At 37.1% G+C, this 22,445-nt stretch overlaps 1 pseudogene; it reads left to right on the top strand.

The window, feature by feature from the left end:
- Positions 1 to 18,141: 18,141 nt before the first annotated feature.
- On the top strand, positions 18,142 to 20,136 carry LOC149990381 (splicing factor, proline- and glutamine-rich pseudogene; annotated as a pseudogene).
- Positions 20,137 to 22,445: the final 2,309 nt, after the last annotated feature.

The raw sequence follows: 22,445 nt of genomic DNA, 5'->3' as shown, positions 1-22,445 counted from the left end.
AAGCCAGGGAACCAAAACAAAGGCAAACTAAGTAGGCAACGAGAGTGGAAAAAGAACTATAGGTATGGGGAACATTATGGGGGGAGGTCAGTGGGGAGGGGGAAGGGGGGAAAGGGAGGGAGATGGTACAGGAATTAAGAAGCATAGTAGGAGGGAGTGGAGTAGATAGGAAGATGTTGAGAAGAACTATATGCACAACCAATGGGCATGGACCAAGTTGGGGGACAACTGGAGGGAGGGATGTCATTGGGTGGAGGGGAACAAAGGGAAAAGAAATTGGGACAACCGTAACAGCATAATCAATAAAACTTTTTTTTTTTTTTAAAGAAAGAAACATCGATCAGCTGTCTCCAGTACATGCCCGAGTGGGGATCAAACCCACAGCCTGGGTATGTGCCCTGACTGGGAATTGAAGCAGCAAATATTTTTTTTTTTTTTTTTTTTTTTTTTTTTTGGTGTATGAGATGATGTTCCAACCAACTGAGCCACTGGCCAGGACAGAGAAGGAAGGAATTAAAGCATGGAACTAGGGTGGCCCCTTTGCAAAATTCTAAAAGATTATCTGTACTTTTGGTGTTCCTGAGCTGGGTACTTTTGCACATTTCTAAGTTATGAGTTTGCACTCAAGGCTCAGAGACAGACCTAGGAGAAGGAAAGGGAGGCAGAGAAATGTCCCAATCTGAGCATTTTATATGTGTCAGATATCATGCTAAGCTCTTCATATGCATTGGAGATTCATTCTTAAGGCAATTCTGCACAGAGTGTATTACTGCTCCATTTTACAGATAAATAAAAGTAATCTTAAAATGCTTAAATAACTTGACTGGGTTATGCACATTGAGAATACAATTCTTAAATTAAAAGGATAAAGTTGTGAAGTGTGGAATGGAGTATAAGTGAAGCTTTGAGCAATGAGCAAATTCTTAAGTCTCAGAACAATCTTATTTAGTCATATGAAAAGAACCCTGGACTCTCATACATAAGCACAATCCCCCCCTTTTTTTTTTTACCTCCAGACAGTGTTTGGTTTAAAATTAGAGTTCTCTCTACAGGCACTTTTCAATAAAACAGTCCTCTGACTTTTAGTGGGATTGTCAAAACCCCAAAACACCTAAGCCTTCTTATGGAGATATCAGGGTATAGGAAGGAAAAGTGGGCCTTCTTCTGTCCCAGTATTAATTTGGGAGAAAACAGGCTTTATTACTTACATGGATGTTTTGTTTTCCTTTCTCAACATGCTCTTGCATCCCTTTCATCCTTCCTGACTTCTAGAACTTTTTTCCTTTGGAATATTGGGGAAGAAATGAAAGACGACACAGTGTTCTCACCGGCACAGATGGTTGTGACCTAGTCATTGACAGCCTGAAAAAAAGAGTACATGATTGAATTGGCTCCTTCACACCATCTATCACCATGTATCTGGGGGTTCTTTTAGAAACATTAAGATTCTCCACAAGTTTGATTTCTTAAGTTCTTTAGTCCCAGCATTTTAATTTCTCTGAGGCTCTAGCCAGCTAGAGCCAGAAGGTCAAGAAAACCACAAAGGTGAAGAAGTGCTTGAGCATTCAACAGTCTAACAGACCTGGAGCTTTGCAAGAGCAGGGATCCATGTGTTATTCATGTCTGAGCTTCCAGTATCTCTATAATGTCTAACACAGAAGGAATACTCAGTAAATGTTGAGTGAGTTATTATAACTAATGTCAGTCATTGTGTATCTCGTGTAAGGAGAGAAGATGAGACTTTTGATGGGCATTGCAAGGCAGTAAGGAGGAGAGAGAATAAACAAATAAACCCCAAGCAGGCTGAAAACCTGGGCCTGTCTTAAGATGCATTTTTGGTTCAATCATCTCCTCCTTAGTTTTCAAGATCTATGTATTGATTTTAGGTGCCTGCGTCAGTGTGGAAGCAGCCATGCAACTAAAATGTTTGGAACAATTGGGAAGGGTCCAAACTGTAAAAAGAAAATCCAGATGAAAAAGGTCCAAAAGAAATGAGAAGCAACAGAACTGACACCACCTTTGGTCTTACAGACAAAAAGGGATGCAGTGTTACCAGAATCCAGAAGGAGATAATTATCTAAAACAGGTCACCTTAAGAGGAACAACAGCCTGCAGCCAATGAACTCATACTGTCTGGAGTGATGCTTCAGAGAGGGCTCTCGTATGTAGTTCCGTTCGATAACTGTTAGCTATTATTTGATCCACGCAATGCATGTGATATTCAAAAGCTAAACTGAAATTACTTTCAACAGTACATGCCATTTATGATTTCGAGTACTTAATATATACTAATTCACCATAATCCTTACAACAACCTTGAGAGAGTTGCTAATATTAACTCCACTTTACAAGTGATGCTACCAAGTCACAGATAATTAACTAATTTCTCCAAGATTATATGTCTAATAAAGCAGCAGATACATAACTTGAATGCAAGTAATTTTAGCTCAAAAACTTAAATCCTCATCTTGCCGTACCACAAGAAGAAAAAAAAAGAGAAACTGAAACCTTAACCACTGTTCTATACTGCTGGAGCTGGATAATGTTCTTAGGTTCTGAGGCCGAGGGTAGGTGTGGAGTTGGATATGCTCTACACTATTTTGTCCCCTTCTTTTTCTTCACCACTTTTTTATATCATTTGAAGATGATATATTTCTGTTTTGTTGTCTATAGGGCCCAATTAAAAAACAAATTTAAAAAATCTCTTTATGATGGTATACAATCGGCAACTCCATTTGTATCTTTCAACACAATAAATAAGAAAATAGGGATTGTCATTCAAATGAATATCAATAAAGGGAAGATTTTGGTAGTGGTAGAGTGTTGGCCAGGCCCAAGCATGACTATCAAATTAGCAATGGAAGTCGCAGTCACCCCCACAATTGATGTAATGATAATAATACTGACCAACCATTCAGGGATAGCTGCCAAAACCTTACTAAATACTAACTTCAACCAGCAATAATTATCCTTTGGTCACTTCTGATATAACAAAAGTTCTAAGCCACAAGGCCAAATCCAATTACTGATCTTATTTCCATAACTTCCCTCTCAAAATAAAATAGACCTGCATTGCAAGCTATGAAAGACATTCTGATGTTGGGCTGTATTATAGTGATATATTTGACATTAGCTTTTTCTTTTATATGATTTACTCTAGTGATCACATAATGTTATAATTTGTTGCCTGGGATTCATTAAAAGATGTCTTTTGATCAGTATAATCAAGTTAAGCAGTTGTTTATTGTTAGACAACTCTTCAAGCACAAGGAATCAAGGTTGGGGTTTTATGTATGTGTATTTACACCCACATGAATATGTATTGGTGTGTGTATGCATGTATGTATATGTGTATGGCAGTTCAGCCAGACTCTATGGAAATTTGTGATTTCACATTTGCCAAGAAGTGCGAAAACCATACAAATGCCATCAGTACAAAATATTAGCCATTTCCCAATCACAGTGGAAATATGTACTTGTAATGGGGTGATACATAGGTGGAAGTGTGGGCTTATAATGTGATGACTGCCATGACAGAGATGGTCTCACAAGGCCCATTTCCACTAAAGAAGTACCCCATCAATCCCCACTTGTTCCAGGGTTAGCTATAGAAAATTCTCTGCCACTAACTTTGAACAACCCTCTCTTTTGAAATGTCCCCAAACTTCTCACTTGCCTCCTTGCCAACCAGGGATTGCCAGATATATCTGAAGACCAATTAGAAAGTCTTGCATTAAAAAAATCTCAGTTGAAATTTTGCACAGGGTGGGGATTGACTGTAGGAGAAGGGGGGTGGGCAGTACAGGGGAGAGCAGGGGGGGAAATGGGACAACTGTAATAGAACAACAATTTAAAAAAATAAAAGTTTTCCAATCACAGACTGTCTCAGTATTGACTCTCTTAGTCTATAAAACTTATTTCCTTTCTAGCAACCTTGAACATCTGCTGAAAGAAAAGTGAAGGCAGATGAGTTCTGGTGCCACAAGTTAATGAATAAATGGACTTTGTTAATTTTGTCTCAGACTTAGTTTTGTCTTTCATACTTCTTTTGAGTATATTACAAATAGATTCAACAAGACTTATTGAGTAACTTCTAAAGACAATTTTTTAATTCAATTCCTCGTGAAAAATTAAAGGTTACTAGGTTATCACTGTCCACATCAGATTAAGTTTGCCTTTGTGCTAGTCTGCCTGCTGGTAACAAGTGAAATAAACATATTCTAGATTTTACTGTAAGATCTCTTTGTTTTATGCTAAATTTGTCCAGATGCTGAAGTGGATGATATAGTAAAATAGTTTGCCATTGTTATACCTAGCATAGAACAGTTTATTATTCCTGTATTTAAATGTAGTAATCTTTTCTATGAAGGGCATCACCAGTGAACCACAAATTAAAGTAAAAAGTAATTTTTTTTTATTTTTAGCAACTTTACCATTGGAAAAGTATTAGGGAACCTCTTCCTTTTATGCATACCCACCCCTCTTTAGATTTCAATTACAATTATGATTGTTCAAAATAAATATGTACAGTGATGGGCTTTTTAAAATTTACTTTTAGAGAGATAGGAAGGGAGGGAGAAAGAAAGGGGGAGAAACAATAATGAGTGGCAGATACATCAACTGGTTGCCTCTCCCACACCCCCAGCTGGAGACCTGGCCCTCAACCCAGGCATATGCCCTGAGTGGGAATCGAACCAGCAACCCTGTGGTTCACAGGCCGGCGCTCAATTCACTGAGCCACATCAGCCAGGGCAATGGGTTTTGTAATGTGTCAAACTTCAGAATACTTTTAATATTCTCAGGAGGAAAGAAATAACTTTCCATCTCATCCTGGAAAAAAAAAATCACAGCAATGAACCTCTGTATTACATTGAACTGCAAAAATGTAGAGTCAGAAAAAAAAGTCTTCTCATATTTTAAAATTTGATTCCAAAAATATATTGTAACATACTGGCAGTTTGGAGCACAAATTTGTTATTTTGGTCAATCTTTATTAATTAAAAGTCCTGCTTTAAAGTAGATTATTAAATTTGCATAAATATTAAATAAAATCTCTTCTTTATCTTGTGGCCAGATTGTAAGGGAACACCAGAAACCTTGACTTTGTGGACTTGACAGCATAATTCTTCAAGTTACATGTAACGCATTAACACAGCTGTGACCAATAACTGTACTGTCTTTGTTATTCTCCTATGATATGAAATTAAAATAAAGTGGAAATGTTTATTCCATAAATGGTGGGCAACACTTTAAACAGATAATAAAATTGAAGGATTTGCTTGAAAGCAAAAAGAGGTCTCTCATTCAACTAAGCTGGAAGGTAACGCAATGCCATCCTCATCTGAATAGACAGAAACAGCTGACCATGCCATCAAGAGACTCAATCATATAACAATATCTTCACTAGGGGCAGTTATTGCTCCTTGGACTTCCCAGGTATCATAAAAAATGAAGCTTTGTTTAACATGGTGAATTGAGTTAGCTCCCTTCAATTGGTTGTGTTTACATAAAGATAGCCTTTCTTTTTTGGCAAATGGAATAAATTTGTGTATTAAAGACCACAAGAACTGTATAATGTCTGTTGTTATTTATGTGGATCCAAAGTCAAAAAAGGGTTGATTACAAAATTGTAGAGTTACAAAATATGTGAAAACCAAGAAACAGTTTTTCTCCTAGTATAAGAAATAATTTTTTTAAATATGTGACATTATGATTATTTATATCACAAAGATTTATATACTAGTTGCTTTTAATGGAAATTTGTTGCTTTCTTCACAGGACAATTCTGATAAGGCTATTTTGGTTTTGCTGCCTTCTCTTTTGAAATTCCCCCAGAGCCTCTTTAACAGTTGCATGCTAATTCTTTGGTCAGGCTGATGGTGCTTTTCCTCGTGTAAAAAATTGACCTATCACATTTAATCATTTCAACTCAACATTCTTTTGGCTTGTTTTTACTAATTGATATGTTGAACCAAATCAAATTATTAAAGGTTGCTAATTGTGAATCAGATAAGTGCCTTATTTCAACATGTGTGCCTGACATGTATTTTGTTTGAAATAAGATACTTCTCCTTCAACAGACACATGCCAATCAAAAATGTGCATGAGGAAATGCCATAACTGCATAGGGATGACTTGCTGACATGTATCTGCAAATTGATCTTCAAGATGTTCAATGTCTTTGGGAGAGGGGAAGCGCACCATATGGGAAATCAAGAGCTACAAGAGCTCAAAGCATTCTTAATTTGCTTTCCAATTCCATTTGTATATCAATAATGTACTGTACAAAGTACTGCTGGCTGCAAATGGCACAGAAACTCAGAAATTCCAACAAAGCTTGTTATAGTCATAGTGCTCTGTTGGATTACTAAAAAGTAGAGGAAGTAGTTCTAAAATATCCTGAACAGCATCACTGACCCCTAGCAAAATGCAGGACTATTAGAAAGAAAATATTAAAGAAATGCTTGGAGGAAGTCAGAGAGACTGGCAGACAGTTTAACAACCTTTGCTCTGTGTACTATATCTTATTACTCTAAAAAAATTGAAAATATAGGTAAAATGTTCAGAGTGCCATGGTGTGCTTCAGTGAGAAGAGATCTACAGGGTTCTGGTCCCTACTTAGCCCTGATTCCCCTGGAGCTGGTCCTAGAGCCTAATGAATTGGGGATGCCAAGGCAGACTATGTTGGCATTCTGGGGATGGCAATATAGTAATATAGGGAAAGTAAGAGGAAAACAGGGAGTTACTCTCAGCTTGTGCTTCAAAAGAACAATTATTGAGCTACATCTACACTTGAGGCATCCCATAACACCATCTTCCCCTACTTTCAGGGACAAAGTGACAGTGCCCCCTTTTAGGCTATGGAATTACATTCTCCCTTCAGCTACCTATTTGTGACTCTTCCTGGTTGCCCTTGATTTTTATTTCAAGCTAATTTCAGAGGAGTCAAATATTGATGCTTAGAGAGGTGTAAAGAGAGATTTTTTCTCAGCCCTATGCTCCTCTTGGGGAAGTCCCAGGTTCTGTACTACAATAAAAGATGCAATTATTCAACCTGCCCTCTTCAACCAAACACTACCTCACTGCAGCCTTATATCAACAAAAGATCCTCCACAGTTTATCACTTGGTGTGTTTCTTACCACATGCTGACAGTCAGATGTCATCATCAATACTTTATGCCAAATTAAAATCTGTTCTCCTCCATTTGCCAAACATTGATTTTTCTCCTCCTTTGCCCCCTCTGTCTGGCACCAAATACAGCTTAGGTCTGTTTGAATGTTCCTTAACATTTTTCTTTAGCTTGGTTTAAACTCTGGGATTTGTAATTATTTAGTAAATGAAACTATAGGATAGGTCAAAGCAAGAGGAAAAAATGCTGATGGGTTGTGAATTCCCTTTCAGTAAACATTTTTATTTTAGTGCTGAGCTACAGTGACTTCCACGAAGTTTTAAGATCCAGAAGTTTGGTTCAGATGACTTTACTCATGACATACCTGGGATTGCTAGTGCAGAAAAATGTTTAATGCATTTAAGGTGAAGTGAGTATTAGTATATCTCAAGATAGTATATTTAGAGCATTATGCAAGGTATACAACATTTAAACATTAATCTTGCTCTCAAGTAGCTACAATAAAACGAGAGAAAATAGAAAATTCTCTTAGAACTATTAGGTAAAGCAGTTGTGCAGATATTAAGTGCTATGAAAGTTCAGAATAGAAAGAATGTGTTTTTTTCTGAATTGCATTAGTTGGGATAGGTTTCCAGAAGGAGGTAATATTTGAAACGGGCCTTGAGGATTGCGTAGTAGCTGAACAGGTAGAGGTGAGTATAGTATATAAAAGGCAGGGATAGCCTGAACAAAAGCACAACAGAGATGGAAAACAGAAGGACCACTTAACTGAGAGTGGGCAAAGTAATAACATATGAAAAATTTGCAATAAGGACCAGTCAGGTCAAAAAGTGCTGACTGATCTCACATGATTGGGTCCTTAAGAAATCAAGCTCTGACCTGAAATAAACCTTATTATGTTATTTTCATAGTGTTATTATGTTAACAAATGGAATGGGAAATGTAAGAATTTTAAAGGGTTAAAATTGGTCCCTCATGGTGCTGGATAATTTGCATTTATAACAATTTCTAAGGTGACACGGATGTTGGTGATCTGGGGAAAGTGTTTCACTCAGCAGAAACAGCCAATACAAAACCTTTGAGACTCAAATTAGTTTGGTGTATCTGAGGAACTATGAGACCTTTTGGCTAGACTAGATTGAACAAGGGGCAAAATAGCAGATGACATCAGAGAGGTAACATGTATCTGATCCAGGGCCTTTAAGGTCATTATCAGGTTTCACTTTTTCTCTGAAATTCAAAGTCATTGGATTTCTATATTAACAAGTCTCCTGTTTACTATAAGAATAGACTTCAGGAGAGCAGGATACGACAGAAAAACCACTTAGAAGAATATCGTAGTCATCCAGGACCAAGATAATTTATTGCTTGAAATAGGGTGATAGTAATGAAATTGGTGAGAAGAACTGGACTATGGACACCTTTTGAATGTAGAAATCACATAATTTCCTGATACAGTGCAGAATCTAAAATTGAAAATAATCAAAGATGACACAAATGTATTTGTTCTGAGCAACCAAAAGATGGAGATGCCCTCAACCAAGGTAGGGAAGAGTGTGAGTAGAGAACACTTTGTTGTGGGGGAAGATCAGGAGTTTAGTTTAAACCCTGGCTGTTGTGGCTCAGTGGATTGAGCGTCAGCCTGCGAACCAAGTGTCACTGGTTCAATTCCCAGTCAGGGCACATGACTAGGTTACACGTCAGGCCCACAGTTGGGGCGCGAGTGAGAGGCAACCACACAATGATGTTTCTCTCCCTCTCTAAAAATAAATAAATAAACAAATAAATAAATAAATATTTTAAAAAGTTTAGTTTAGGGTATGTATAGTTTGAGACTTATAGACTCATGAATATTACAACTGGGATGGGCTATAGTGATTAATAATCCAGAGAGGGTTAAGAATCTGAACAAAGTCATGTATGTAGACAGAACCGTATCTAAAATTACGATTCTTTATAATTTCTCTTATATCTGCAAGAGTGCTGAGCACTATGCTAGGCACACAATAAGCACTTTATAAAGTCTTCATGAAAGTCTCATGAGGGATAATTAGTTTAGGACTCTTCACCAGTGTATAATTTGAGGCTAAATTAAGTCATATTATCTCATCAATAATTTAAATAGGGTGGTGCCTGTAATGATTTCTAGGTTCTAAATCTGAAAAATATATTGGTGCCAAGAACGCCCTCTCTGTCCTTGGCATCATACATTGAGCTAACTTTCAGTATGAAGGCTAGGTATCTTAAAACAGCATCTATTGGCCTCCATGTGAAAGAATGTGCCTGAAAGCTGAATCTAGGAAAAATAATTAAGTAATTCTTTGTGACAGTTGAGTGAATACTGCCTTGGGACTCAGAAGACCTGAGTTCTGGCCTCATCTTTGCTACGATATCCCTGTGTGTCTTGGCAAGTCACCCTCCTATTTGGGCTACAGTGTCCTCATATGTAAAACTAAGGTATTGGCCTACATGACCTATGCATTTATTTACAGCTCTTTAAATTAAATTTTCAGTTTCATTTTTTTCAGAAGGCATTCATGACGGAGCTTTCTTATTTATCAGAGGTTCCATTTGTATCTCAAAATTCATTTACTTAAACAACCAGACATGAATTGTGAGTTTGTCACCCTCCATTAGAAAATGTAACATCTAGAACATACAGGGAAGTAGTAAGTATACTGAACTTTGTATTAGAGTCTTGGATCCTTTATCTGACTCCACCATTGACTTGCTGTGTGATTTAACGGTGCTACTTAACTTCAGATTTCAGTTTTCCACTTGCACAGTGAGAGCTATTGTTTGACCCTTCTACATCATAGTAAATTTGTGATAATCTAACGGGATAACTGATGTAAAGCAGCTTTGAAGAAGATAAATTGTTTTTAAAATGTAAATTGGTATGGTGCATAACAGCAATGAAAGCAATAATAATAGTTCCCATTTATTATTCATTATATGTTCTTACCACATCAAGCAGCTACTGCATCATTTCCTAATGTAATTTTCTCAGTGAGAACTTCACTGATCACTCTGTTCATAATTGCACACCTCCACTCATGTTTCTATCCCACTTAACTCTGCTTTATTTTGCATGGCACTTATAAGCTGTTAACATCCTGTTTAATTTAATTCAATTTGATTGATTGATTGATTGATTGATTGATTGATTTTTAGAGAGGGGGGACTGGAGGGAGAAAGAGAGGGAGAGATACATTGATGTAAGAGAGAAGATTGATTGCCTCTCATACATGCCCTGATTAGGGACCAAACCCACAACCCAGGCGTGTGTCCTTCCCAGGAATAAAACCAGTGATCTCTCAGTTTGCTAGATAGTTCCCAACCAACTGAGCTACACTATTCAGGGATAATTCAATCTATTATTGTCTGTCTTGGCTCACTAGAATGTATAATCCATAAAGGATTTTATCTGTTTATTCCTTCCTGTTTCACCAATATCTATATGCACTTGGGCATAAACTTCCAGCCCAACCTTAGATGAAGCTATATTTCAACAATATTGCATCCTATGTTTATGAATATGGGATTTCCTCTGGCTTAGAATTTTCTTCCTATTGCTTTCCTTTGTCAGATGAGAAGAGAGGCTGCCTTGGCTTAAACACCATCTTCTCAGATTGTGCCTGACTGAGCACATGCAAGAAAAAAATCAAATAAACCCCACCATCACATAAGACATCAGGCTGGAATTCATACCCCAACAAGTGTGCTCTCCCCTGGAATGGCAGCCACAAGCTTCCACATGCCTGTTTGGCCTTCTCCAGATGGTGTGTGTTTGGAACTGTTTATGGGAGGTCATTAACCTACAGAGGGGACATTTGGTCCCTTTTGCTATTTCATTTAAGATAGAGCAGAAGTGAGTTTCAAAGTGAGTGTTACCATCTATCTACAATGCACAGTGACAAGTATTATGTGTTTTCCCTTCAATGAGTATAATGGAGTTACCCTGACCACAAACGAGATTCTCTAAATTAAAATTAAGCATAAAGGTAAAAAGATGAGATATTCCACTGACTCCTCTGAAATTTATTATATATATTTCAATTTAGTTGCTGTTTGTTTTGAAATGGAGCACAGTAGATGTGTATCCACTATTGGAAAGGATGTCTGTAACTACCCACTTACTTTTCTGGAGTACTTCACATGCATGACTTTTTTTCAAGACAGGCAACAACCCTGTGAGGTAGATCAGACAAGTCACACTCCATTCAGGGATTGTCAAAAATTTATATGGAACCACAAAAGGCTTCACATAGCAACAGTGATCCCAAGAAAGAATAAAGTTGAAGGAATCATACTACCTAATATCAAACTATACTATAAAGCCATAGTAACCAAAACAATCTGGAACTGGCATAAAAATAGACACATAAATCAATGGAATAGAATAGAGAGCCCTAAAATAAACCCATACCTTTATAGTCAATTAATATTCAACAGAGGAAAGAAGCACATACAATGGGCTAAAGATAGTTTATTCAATAAATGGTGTTGGAAAAATTGGACAGATTCATGAAGAAAAATGGAACTAGATCACTTTCTTACAGTACACACAGAATGAATTAAAAATAGATTAAAGTCTTAAATGTTGGACCTGAAACCATAAAAATCCTAGAAGAAAAAATAGGTAGCAAAATCTCAGACATTGCTCATAGCAATATTTTATTGGATATATCTCCCAAGGCAAAGAAAACAAAAGAAAAAATAAACCAATGGGACTACATCAAACTAAAAAGTTTTTGCACAGCAAAGGAAATCATCAACAAAAGAAAAAGACAACCCACAGAATGGGATGAGACTGAGCTGCCTCCAATGCCCCAGCTCGGTTGGAAACTCCCTGTCCAGCAGAGGTTTCATGATCACAGTGGAACAAATTTATCCAGGATGCTGTATTTTGTCTGGGGGGAATGTGAGGCAGATAATCTCTCTAGTGGAGAAGAGCACTGGACTTCTGTCTCCCATGTCTTTTATTGAGGAGGGGATTTGGGAGATACAAGGTCAAGACTTATGAATCATCAATAAGCTTTCAGATGCTTGGGTTACGGTTGACAGTTACTGATTATAGATGTCAATATAGAGAACACAGGGATCAGTCTGTGTCAGGGTCTGCTAAACATCCCAATGCCAATGCTGACATCAGGTGCAAGGCTTCATACATTTTTAGCTACAGATGGTTTATAATTAACTGAGAAGAAAAGTGGAGCAAACTCTAAAGTATAATATGCATTCTTTAAATCCAATTCCCATGGAAACCCTCTGAGTGGTATTCAGTCCTGTCTGCCACACAACCTTTCAGTTTTCCACTGAGATTTAGAGGCTTTCCTGGAGGGGAGGGGGGCTGGCTCACAGCTTGGGCTACAATTTCAAAAACCACAAAGACTGGTTTCCTACAATGGGAGAACATATTTGACCGTACATCTGATAAGGGGTTAATATCCAAAATTTATAAAGAACCCACAAAACTCAACACTATAAAAATAAACAATCCAATCAGGATTCAGAGTGTGCAGTTAAAGGGTATAGAAGTGTTACTCATGAATGGTGTTTCACAAATGTTACTTCTAAGTGGTGTATCAAAGGTTTAAACGTTGGTTCTGGGTCTTGTTAGAAACAGGATAAGACCAGTTTTAGCTGGTTCTACAGTTGGAATTTTACCAGCAAAATACAAGAGAAGTGTTGAGATGAGAGGTACCATAGGATAGTTTATAGAAACAGTTGTGGAGGCAAGGAGTTAACAGATCTAAATCCTAATCTCATTTGTCATTTACCAACTGTGTGACCTTGGTCTAGAAACTGCCTCTCTCTGATCCTCCATAACTTATTATTAAAAAAGAGGAGATTCAGCTAAATTAGTGACTTTTAAAACTTTTGACCATGATTCACAATAAGAAATATATTTTACATTACAATCAAGTGTACATATGTGAACATATATATCTAAATTTAAATAGAAATTTCCTGATACAATAATTTATCATGTGTGCATAAGATGCACTTTAATATTACTTTTACTCTGTCCTCTTACATAAAAATATCACTAGTTGTGACCTACTAAATTAGCTTCATGAGTTAAAATTGAAAATACAGTTGTATTGGACTATAAATAGTCCATAAAGAATTCTGTCTAGAATTCCATGATTCTATGTAAGGAACAAATCTACACACCTAGTCAAACATTAAGGATAGTCTACTAAAAAGAAGAGTTAAAAGTGAAAGGAAATTGACATATTTGGAACAAAATAATATATTAATGACAAAAGAAAGTCAGTAAGACATTTAAATTTAGCTATATAGATGTGTATGTTGGATTTCTCATTAAAGTAGACAAGAATCAGGGGTAATTGGTAAGGACAACTTTCTCTTTGGAGACATCTTGAGAGACACTGAAAAAATGTCCCTTTTAGGGTTCATTTTTTTCTAAATTCCTTGCAAACATAGATTTCTTCTATCCACACATAAACTCTTTTCACAAAGTATGATATAACGGATTGAGGCACAATACATTCCTTAGATTACCTTCTGGTCACCTTAATTTAAATTGGGATGTCAATTAAACAATTTAGGTACCCATTTATGAAGTGTTGCTTTGATTTTATTATTACCCATAATATTTAATCTTTCATATTTAGGGAGAAATATTATCTTAAGTTTTGGGAGGTTCTTTTTTTTAGTCATTAGACAAGTGTTTATTGAGTGTCTCCTGGGGTCTAAACTCTCTTCTAGGTGCTGGAAATGCAATAATAACTAAGACAAAAAAAAGTCCTTATTCACATGGAGCCCTTGAAGCAATTATCTTAACATGTTCATAATCCATATGCTGCAGGTAGAGCTAGTCTAATTTATGAAATGATCAACATAAGGTGTTGGGTCAAGGAAACTGATCTTAGTGGAATATATCTAATGATAGTAAGGAAAAGCAGATAAAGACAATGTATTATAGATCCAATTAAAATAGCTGTGAACATGAGATCAATAAGTTCTATAAAGCTGCAGTAGACCTAGGTGTCTAATGATCTGAAACCATTTGCAGCACTGCAGCCACTAAAATCCAAGAAAATTGAATTACATTATTTCAAACAATCCTTTTATTTTAGGAAACTACTGTGAATATTTATATATATAAAAATCATTTATCAATTAAGCAGCACTTAGGTTACTTTTATTTCTTGACTACTGTTAATAACACTACAATAAACATGGGGATGTAGATATCTTTTCAATTTCCTGTTTTCATTTCCTTTGGATCTATACATACAAGTGGGATTCCTGGATCATATGGTAGGTCTATTTTTAATATTTTGAGGAACTTTGATACTGTTTTTCATAGAAGCTGAATTAATTTACATTCCCATCAACAATGCACAACTGTTTCCATTTTTTCAAATGCTTCTCAGTACCTGTTATTACTTCTCTGTTTTAAAATTTATTGTTTTTTTATTACAGTTGTCCTATTTTCCCCCATTGCTCCCCTCAATTACTTCTCTTTTTGATGACAGCCATTCTAACAGATGTGACATGATACCTCATTGTGGTTTTGATTTACATTTCCCTGATGATTAGTGATGTTGAGTCCCCTATTCATTCACCTGTTCTATTCAGGTCCTATACCCCTTTATTCCTTAAAATGTGAGGTTTTTTGTTATTGAATTATATGATTTCTTTATGTATTTAGATATTAACCTCTTTTTACATACATGGTTTGCAAATATATTCTCCCATTCTGTAGGTTGCCTTTTCATTTTTATTTTTCTTGCTGTGCAGATACTTTAAAATTTTTAAATTAAATTTAGTGCAGTGACATTGGTTAATAACATTGTATAAGTTTCAGGTGTACAACTTTATAATACAAAATTTGTATACTCATCATCCCAGTCTAGTCTCATTCTGTCACAACATATAAGATTCCAGTTACCCAATTCATTCTATTCCCCTACCTTCTTTCCCTTCTGATACCCACCATTCTGTTGACTCTATCTACGAGTTTGCTTTTTTTGATTTTTGTTTGCTCCTTTGTGTTTTATACCCCACATATGAGTGAAATCATGTGATTCCTGTCCTTTTTCATCTGACTTATCTCATTTGATACTCTCAACATCCACTCATGTCACAAATGGCAATATTTAGTAATTTTTATTATAGAATATTACATCTGAAACCATATAATTTTGTTAAACAATGTCACCAATAAGTTCAATAAAAATTAAAAGTCATCATTTTTATAACTGGTACATTCCATTGTATACATGTATCACAGGGGCTAATATCCAAGATATATGATGAACTCATAAACTCAACAACAACAGCAAAAAATAACAACCCTGTTAAAAAAATGGAAAAAGACCTGAATAGACATTTTTCAAAGAAAGACATACAAATGATCAACAGACACATAAAAAGACGCTGAACTTCACTAATTTAAAGGAAATGTAAATTTAAACTTTTATTTTACTCTAACCCCACTTGTTGATTTTTACTTTTGTTGCTTGTGCTTTTGGTGTCATAAACAAAGATATCATTGCTAAGGCAAATGTCAAGGAGATATATCCTATGCTTTCTTTTCCTTTTTACTTTGTTTTTTAAATTTAATCTTTATTGTATTTTTGCATTGCATTATCATTTAGTCCCCTTGTAATCCCCTTCCCCCAGCAATCACCACAGTGTTGTACATGTTCATGTCCATGAGTCCTCTTTCCTTTTTGCTCAATCCCTCCATTTCCCCACCCCACCCACTAGCTGTCATCTGGTCTCCATCTATGAGCCTGTCTCTGTTTTGCTTGTTGGTTTATTTTGTTCATTAGATTCCACATAGTGGAATCATATGGTACTTGTCATTCTCTGACTGGCTTATTTCAATCAGCATAATGTTCTTCAGGTCCATCCATACTGTTTCAAAGGCTAACATTTACTTCCTTTTTGTAACTGAGTAGAATTCCATTGTATAAAGGTCCCATAGTTATGTTATCCACTCTACTATTGATGGACACAAAGTTGAAAGAATCGTGCTACCTAATATAAAACTATACTACAAGGCCATAGTAATCAAAACAACCTGGTACTGGCATAAAAACAGACACACAGATCAATGGAACAGAGTTGAGAGCCCAGAAATAACTCCCCACTTTTACAGTCAATATTCAATTTTTTTTTTCTTGATAAATCTTCCTCAAGATTTCTTTGGCTATTCTGGTATCTTGTGCTTTCGTACAAATTTTAGGACTGTTTTTTCCTATTTCTGTGAAAAGTGCCATTGGAATTTTTATAAGAATTACATTGAATCTATAGATGAATTTGGGGAGTATGGACATTTTAACAATATCAATACTTCTGATATATGAATATGGGATTTCTTTCCATTTATTTGTCTTTTTCAGTTTCTTTCAACAAAGTTTTGTGAATTTTAGTGTACAGATATTTTACCGCCCTTGGTTAAATTTATTCCTAAGTACTTTATAGTTTTGACACTATTGCTGATGTGATTGTTTTATTTATTTTTGAGATATTTTGTTGTTAGTGTATATAAACACAACTAATTTATACATGTTGACATTGTATCCTGCAACTTTACTGATTTTGTTGATTCGTTCTACAATTATTTTGGTGGAGTCCTTAGGGTTTTCTTTACATAAGATTATATCATCTGCAAATAGAGACAATTTTATTTCTTCTTTTTGAATGTGTTTGTTTTAAATTTTATTTTTCTTGCCTGATTACTTTAGCTAGGACTTCCAGTACTATACAGAACAAGAGTGGTGAGAGTAAAGCTTTCTAACTTTCATGGCTGAGTATGTTAACTGTGGGTTTGTCATATATGGCCTTGGCTATGTTGAGGTACATTCATTCTATACCTAATTTGTTAAGTGTTTTTATTGAGATAACCATTTGGTTTGCATCTTTCATTCTGTTAACATGGTGTATCACATTTATTGATTTGTGTATGTTAAACCATTCTTACATCCCAAGGATAAACCCCTTTGTTCATGGTGTATAGTTCTTTTAAGATGCTGGTGCTAATGTTTTATTAAGAATTTTTATATTTACAGTCATCAGGGTTATTGGCCTTTAGTTTTCTTTTCTTGTATGGCCCTTCTCTGCTTTTGGTATCAGGGTTATGCACTCCCTCCTTTTCAATTTTTTTGGAATAGTTTGGAAAGAATTGTCATTAATTCTTCTTTAAATGTTTGGCAGAATGCACCAGTGAAGCCATATGAGATTTTCTGAATTGGGAGGATTTTAATTACTGAGTTACTGTCCTTGCTCATTATTGATCTGTTCAACCTTTCTATTCTTCATGATTCAGTCATGATAAGTTGTATGTTTCTAAGAATCTATGCATTTTTATGGGTCCTCAAATTTGTTGGTACATAATAATTAATAGTAGTCTCTTATGATTCTATGTACTTTCTATGGTATCAGTTGTAATGTCTCCTATTTTATTTCTGATTTCATTTATTTGAGTCTTGTTCTTTTTTTCTTAGTCTAACAAAAGATCTCTCCATTTTTTATCATTTCAAAAGTCAGCTCTTAGTTTTGCCAATCTATTGTTTTTCTTGTCTCTATTTCATTTATTTTCACTCTAATTTTTGTTACTTCCCTTCTTCTGCTAAAAGTAGTATATTTAAAAAATAAACAAAACATAAAAGAAAAGATTGAAAATATTAACTATATCCAGACTAAAGAATGTGGGGACCAGATCTTAAAGAAAAGACTTAGCCAGTGGTCAGTGATTTAAAATGCTTATTCTGTTTTTTCTTTTTGTTAACTAATTCATTGTTCCAATAGATATTTATTGAAAACTTGCTATGAGCCAGTTAAAGTGCTAAGCACTTGGGCTAGACATAGTATCTATCTTAATGGACTTTACAAACTAATGAAGGAAGAGGTGAAAAGGAAACAATGACACTATGGACAAATAAGAAAGGCGGCCATTTTGTAAGAAGCAAGGTGGCCTCTACGTTCCCTAAGCGTCTTCTCCGCTTCTGTCTGGACCGCCCCTTGATCACGGACATGTCGGTTCCGGAGCCGCGGCGGTGGCGGTTTCCATCTGCGTGGAGGAGGCGGTGGCCCTGGCGGCCTCCACGACTTTCACTCGCCGCCGCCGGGCATGGGTCTCAATCAGAACCGCGAACCCATGGGTCCCGGACCAGGCCAGGGTGGCCTCAAACCCCTGATCCCGCCACCGCCTCCACACCAACAGCAGCAGCAGCCATCGCTGCAGCAGCAGCCGCCATCACAGCCACCGCCGCCGCCACAGGACTCGTCCAAACCTGTCGTTCCTCAGGGACCCTGCCCAGCTCTTGAGTAAGCAGCGCTCCGCCAGCCTCTGGGGCCACCACAGGGCCAGGCCCCATTCCGACCCCGCAGCCCGCTGTCACCATGGTGCCCCCCAGGGCGCCCCCGCCTGCGCCGCCTAGCAGCGTGGTCCCCACCACCCCACCTCAGGCTGGGGGTCCGCCCTCTCCACCCACAGGGGTCCCGGCGGCCCCAAAGGTGGCAAAATGCCAGGCGAGCTGAAGCCTGGCAGTGGCCCGGGCCTAACTCCTGGTGGCCGTCCCAAGCCGTCGCACCGAGGAGGCGGGGAGCCCCGCGGAGGCCAGCAGCACCACCAGGGACCCCCGCCCAGTGGGCCTGGCAGCCGCAGCGAACAAAAAATTTCTGACTCTGAGGGATTTAGAGCTAACTTGTCTCTGTTGAGGAGACCTGGAGAGAAAACTTACACCCAGCGTTGTCGGTTGTTTGTTGGGACTCTACCTGCTGATATTACGGAGGATGAATTCAAAAGACTGTTTGCTAAATATGGAGAACCAGGAGAAGTTTTCATCAACAAAGGCAAAGGATTCGGGTTTATTAAACTTGAATCTAGAGCACTGGCTGAAATTGCCAAAGCTGAACTTGATGATACACCCATGAGAGGTAGACAGCTTCGGGTTCGCTTTGCCACACATGCTGCTGCCCTTTCCGTTCGGAATCTTTCACCTTATGTATCCAATGAACTGTTGGAAGAAGCCTTCGGCCAGTTTGGTCCCATTGAAAGGGCCGTGGTAATTGTGGATGATCGTGGAAGATCTACAGGGAAAGGCATTGTTGAATTTGCTTCTAAACCAGCAGCAAAAAAAGCATTTGAAAGATAAAGTGAAGGTGTTTTCTTACTGACAACAACTCCTCGTCCAGTCATTGTGGAACCACTTGAACAATGAGATGATGAAGATGGTCTTCCTGAAAAACTTGCACAGAAGAACCCAATGTATCAGAAGGAGAGAGAAACCCCTCCTCGTTTTGCTCAGCATGGCACATTTGAGTATGAATATTCTCAGAGATGGAAGTCCTTAGATGAAATGGAGAAACAACAAAGGGAACAAGTTGAAAAAAACATGAAAGATGCAAAAGACAAATTGGAAAGTGAAATGGAAGATGCCTATCATGAACATCAGGCAAATCTTTTGCGTCAAGATCTGATGAGATGCCAGGAGGAACTAAGGCGAATGGAAGAACTTCACAATCAAGAAATGCAGAAATGTAAAGAAATGCAGTTAAGGCAAGAGGAGGAAGGGCGCAGAAGGGAAAAAGAGATGATGATTCATCAGCGTGAGATGGAAGAACAAATGAGACGCCAAAGACAGGAAAGTTATAGCCGAATGCGCTACATGGACCCAAGAGAAAGAGACATGACAATGGGTGGTGGAGGAGCAATGAACATGGGAGATCCCTATGGCTCAGGAGGCCAGAAATTTCCACCTCTAGGTGGCGGTGGTGGAATCGGTTATGAAGCTAACCCTGGAGTTCCACCAGCAACCATGAGTGGTTCCTTGATGGGAAGCGACATGCGTACTGGGCGCTTTGGGCAGGGAGATGCGGGGCCTGTGGGTGGCCAGGGTCCTAGAGGAATGGGGTCGGGAACTCCAGTGGGATATGGTAGAGGGAGAGAAGAGTATGAAGGCCCAAACAAAGAAGCCCGATTTTAGATGTGACATCTAGGCTTTCATTCCAGTTCGTTTTTGTCCTTTCTTGTTTAGATACCTATCTTTTAAATTGCATTTTAGTAAGAAAGCTACCTTTTTATGGGTGTTAGCAGTTTATTGACCTAATATTTGTAAATGGTCTGTTTGGGCAGGTAAAATTATGTAATGCAGTGTTTTGAAACGGAATTTTTTTTCCTTTTTTTTTTTTTTTTTTTTAACTGTATAGTGTCCCTCAAGTTATGGCAGTGTACCTTGTGCCACTGAATTTCCAAAGTGTACCCTTTTTTTTTTTTACTGTGCTTCAAATAAATAGATAAAATAGTTATAATATTGACCTTCAACTTTGCCATTCATTCTTCTGTGCACATTAGGCTAGGTATTCCACTTTGAAAGCATGAGAATCTAGACCTTCAAATGGCATATGCCATTTCTTGGAAATGTATTTGTAGGCTAAGTATTCCTTTCTACAGATAAGGACCCCCTTGTTTTAAAAAGAAGAAATGCACATTGAAGTAGTTTTATGATTTGATTTGTTTGGCATTATAGGAAGCAAGTGGTGCTAAGTACTTTTAAATGGTTATATAAGCAAAGCTGAATTGTAAATCTTCATTCAGGAATGTGTATTAAGATAATGGAATGGGTATAAGATTATTGGTAGGGGGAGAAAGTGCATATGACTAAATGGATCTTTTATGGCCCTATGATCTATCCTTTCCTTGGAAGTTTCTGAAGAAAAAGTGGAAAGATCATTTTGTTGCATTCCTCCATTCTTGTTTTTAAAAGAGTAAGTCCCAAGCCCTACAAATGGCTTGTATTGAACTTTCACATTTGAATTAAAGATTGTTAAAGATGAAAAAAAAAAAAACAAATAAGAAAGGCAAAACTAGGGGCAAAAAGAGTCTGAAGAGCTGAATTTCAGCCTCTTACATTCTTGTAGAAATTGAGAGGAATCATTTGTGTGCCCTCTTGTGGTGTCTGAAATACCAGCATTAGACATTCAAATTAAGGGAATCCAGAAAATGTGTCAGTTTTAAACATTTTCTTAATTAAAAAAAAAAAAAAAAAAAAAACCTGGAAGAGGCATACTTCAAATACGCAAGCTGTTCCTTCAGTTTCTTGTTATCCTTCCACTACATATAAGTCCAATCCTTTTGGCTCATAAAAACTTCAGGAAGAACCAGCTTCCCAAGTTGCTGTGCTCCCAGAAAAACTTCTACAAATCACCAGTACAATGAATTTCTGCTATTTTCCATATAAAAATTCTTTCCAGGCAATAATATGCAACCACGTGATTTTTTAAAGTATATTTTATTATGTTCTTACAGTAGTTCCAATTTTTCCCCCTTTGCTCCTCTCTGCCCAGTACACCACTTCCCTCAACCAATCCCACCCCCCTTAGTTCATGTCCATGGGTTGTGAATATAAGTCCTTTGGCTTCACCCTTTCATATATTATTCTTAACTTCCCCCTGTCTATTTTGTACCAACCGGTTATGCTTCTTAATCCCTGCACCATATCCCCATTTCTCCCTCTCCCCCCTCCCAGCTGATAACCCTCCAAATCATCCCCATACCTATGATTCTGTTTCTATTCTGGTTTGCTTAGTTGGATTTTGTTTTTAGTTTTTAGATTCAGTTGTTGATAGTTGTGAGTTTGTTGTCATTTTAATTGTTCATAGTTTTGATCTACTTTTTCTTAAGTAAGTTCCTTTGACATTTCATATAATAATGGCTTGGTGATGATGAACTCCTTTAGCTTTACCTTGTCTGGGAAGCACTTTCTCAGCCCTTCCATTCTAAATGATAGCTTTGCTGGATAGAGTAATCTAGGTTGTAAGTCCTTGCTTTTCATCACATTGAATACTGCTTGCCAGTCCTTTCTTCCCTGCAAAATATTTTTTGAGAAATCAGCTGATAGTCTTTTAGGCAGAAATTGTCTTGTTGACAATAGCCATCCAAACAGGTGTGAAGTGGTATCTCATAGTAGTTTTGATTTGCATGTCCCTAAAAGCTAGTAAAGTCGAGTGTATCTGTTGGCCATTTGTATGTTTTAGGGGGGAGAATTATCTGTTTGGGTCCTCTGCCCATTTTTTTTCTCTGCCCATTTTTTAATTGGATTGTTTATTTGGTATTGAGTTGTACATCTTTATATATTTTGGATATTGACCTCTCATCGTAGCTATTGTTTGCAAATATCATTTTCCATTCAGCTTGTTGCCTTTATGTTTTATTGTTGGTTTCTTTTGCTGTACAGAATATTTTTAGGTTGACATAGTTGCATTTACTTATTTTTGCCTTAACTCCATTGTTTTTGGGGTCAAATTCATAAAATATGTTCTAAGACC

Source organism: Furipterus horrens, unplaced genomic scaffold (assembly GCF_987537825.1).
Source record: "Furipterus horrens unplaced genomic scaffold, mFurHor1.1.pri manual_scaffold_17, whole genome shotgun sequence".
Lineage (NCBI taxonomy): Eukaryota > Metazoa > Chordata > Mammalia > Chiroptera > Furipteridae > Furipterus > Furipterus horrens.
The sequence above is the reverse complement of the archived record's forward strand: the minus strand, read 5'-3'. Positions and strand labels throughout refer to the sequence as shown.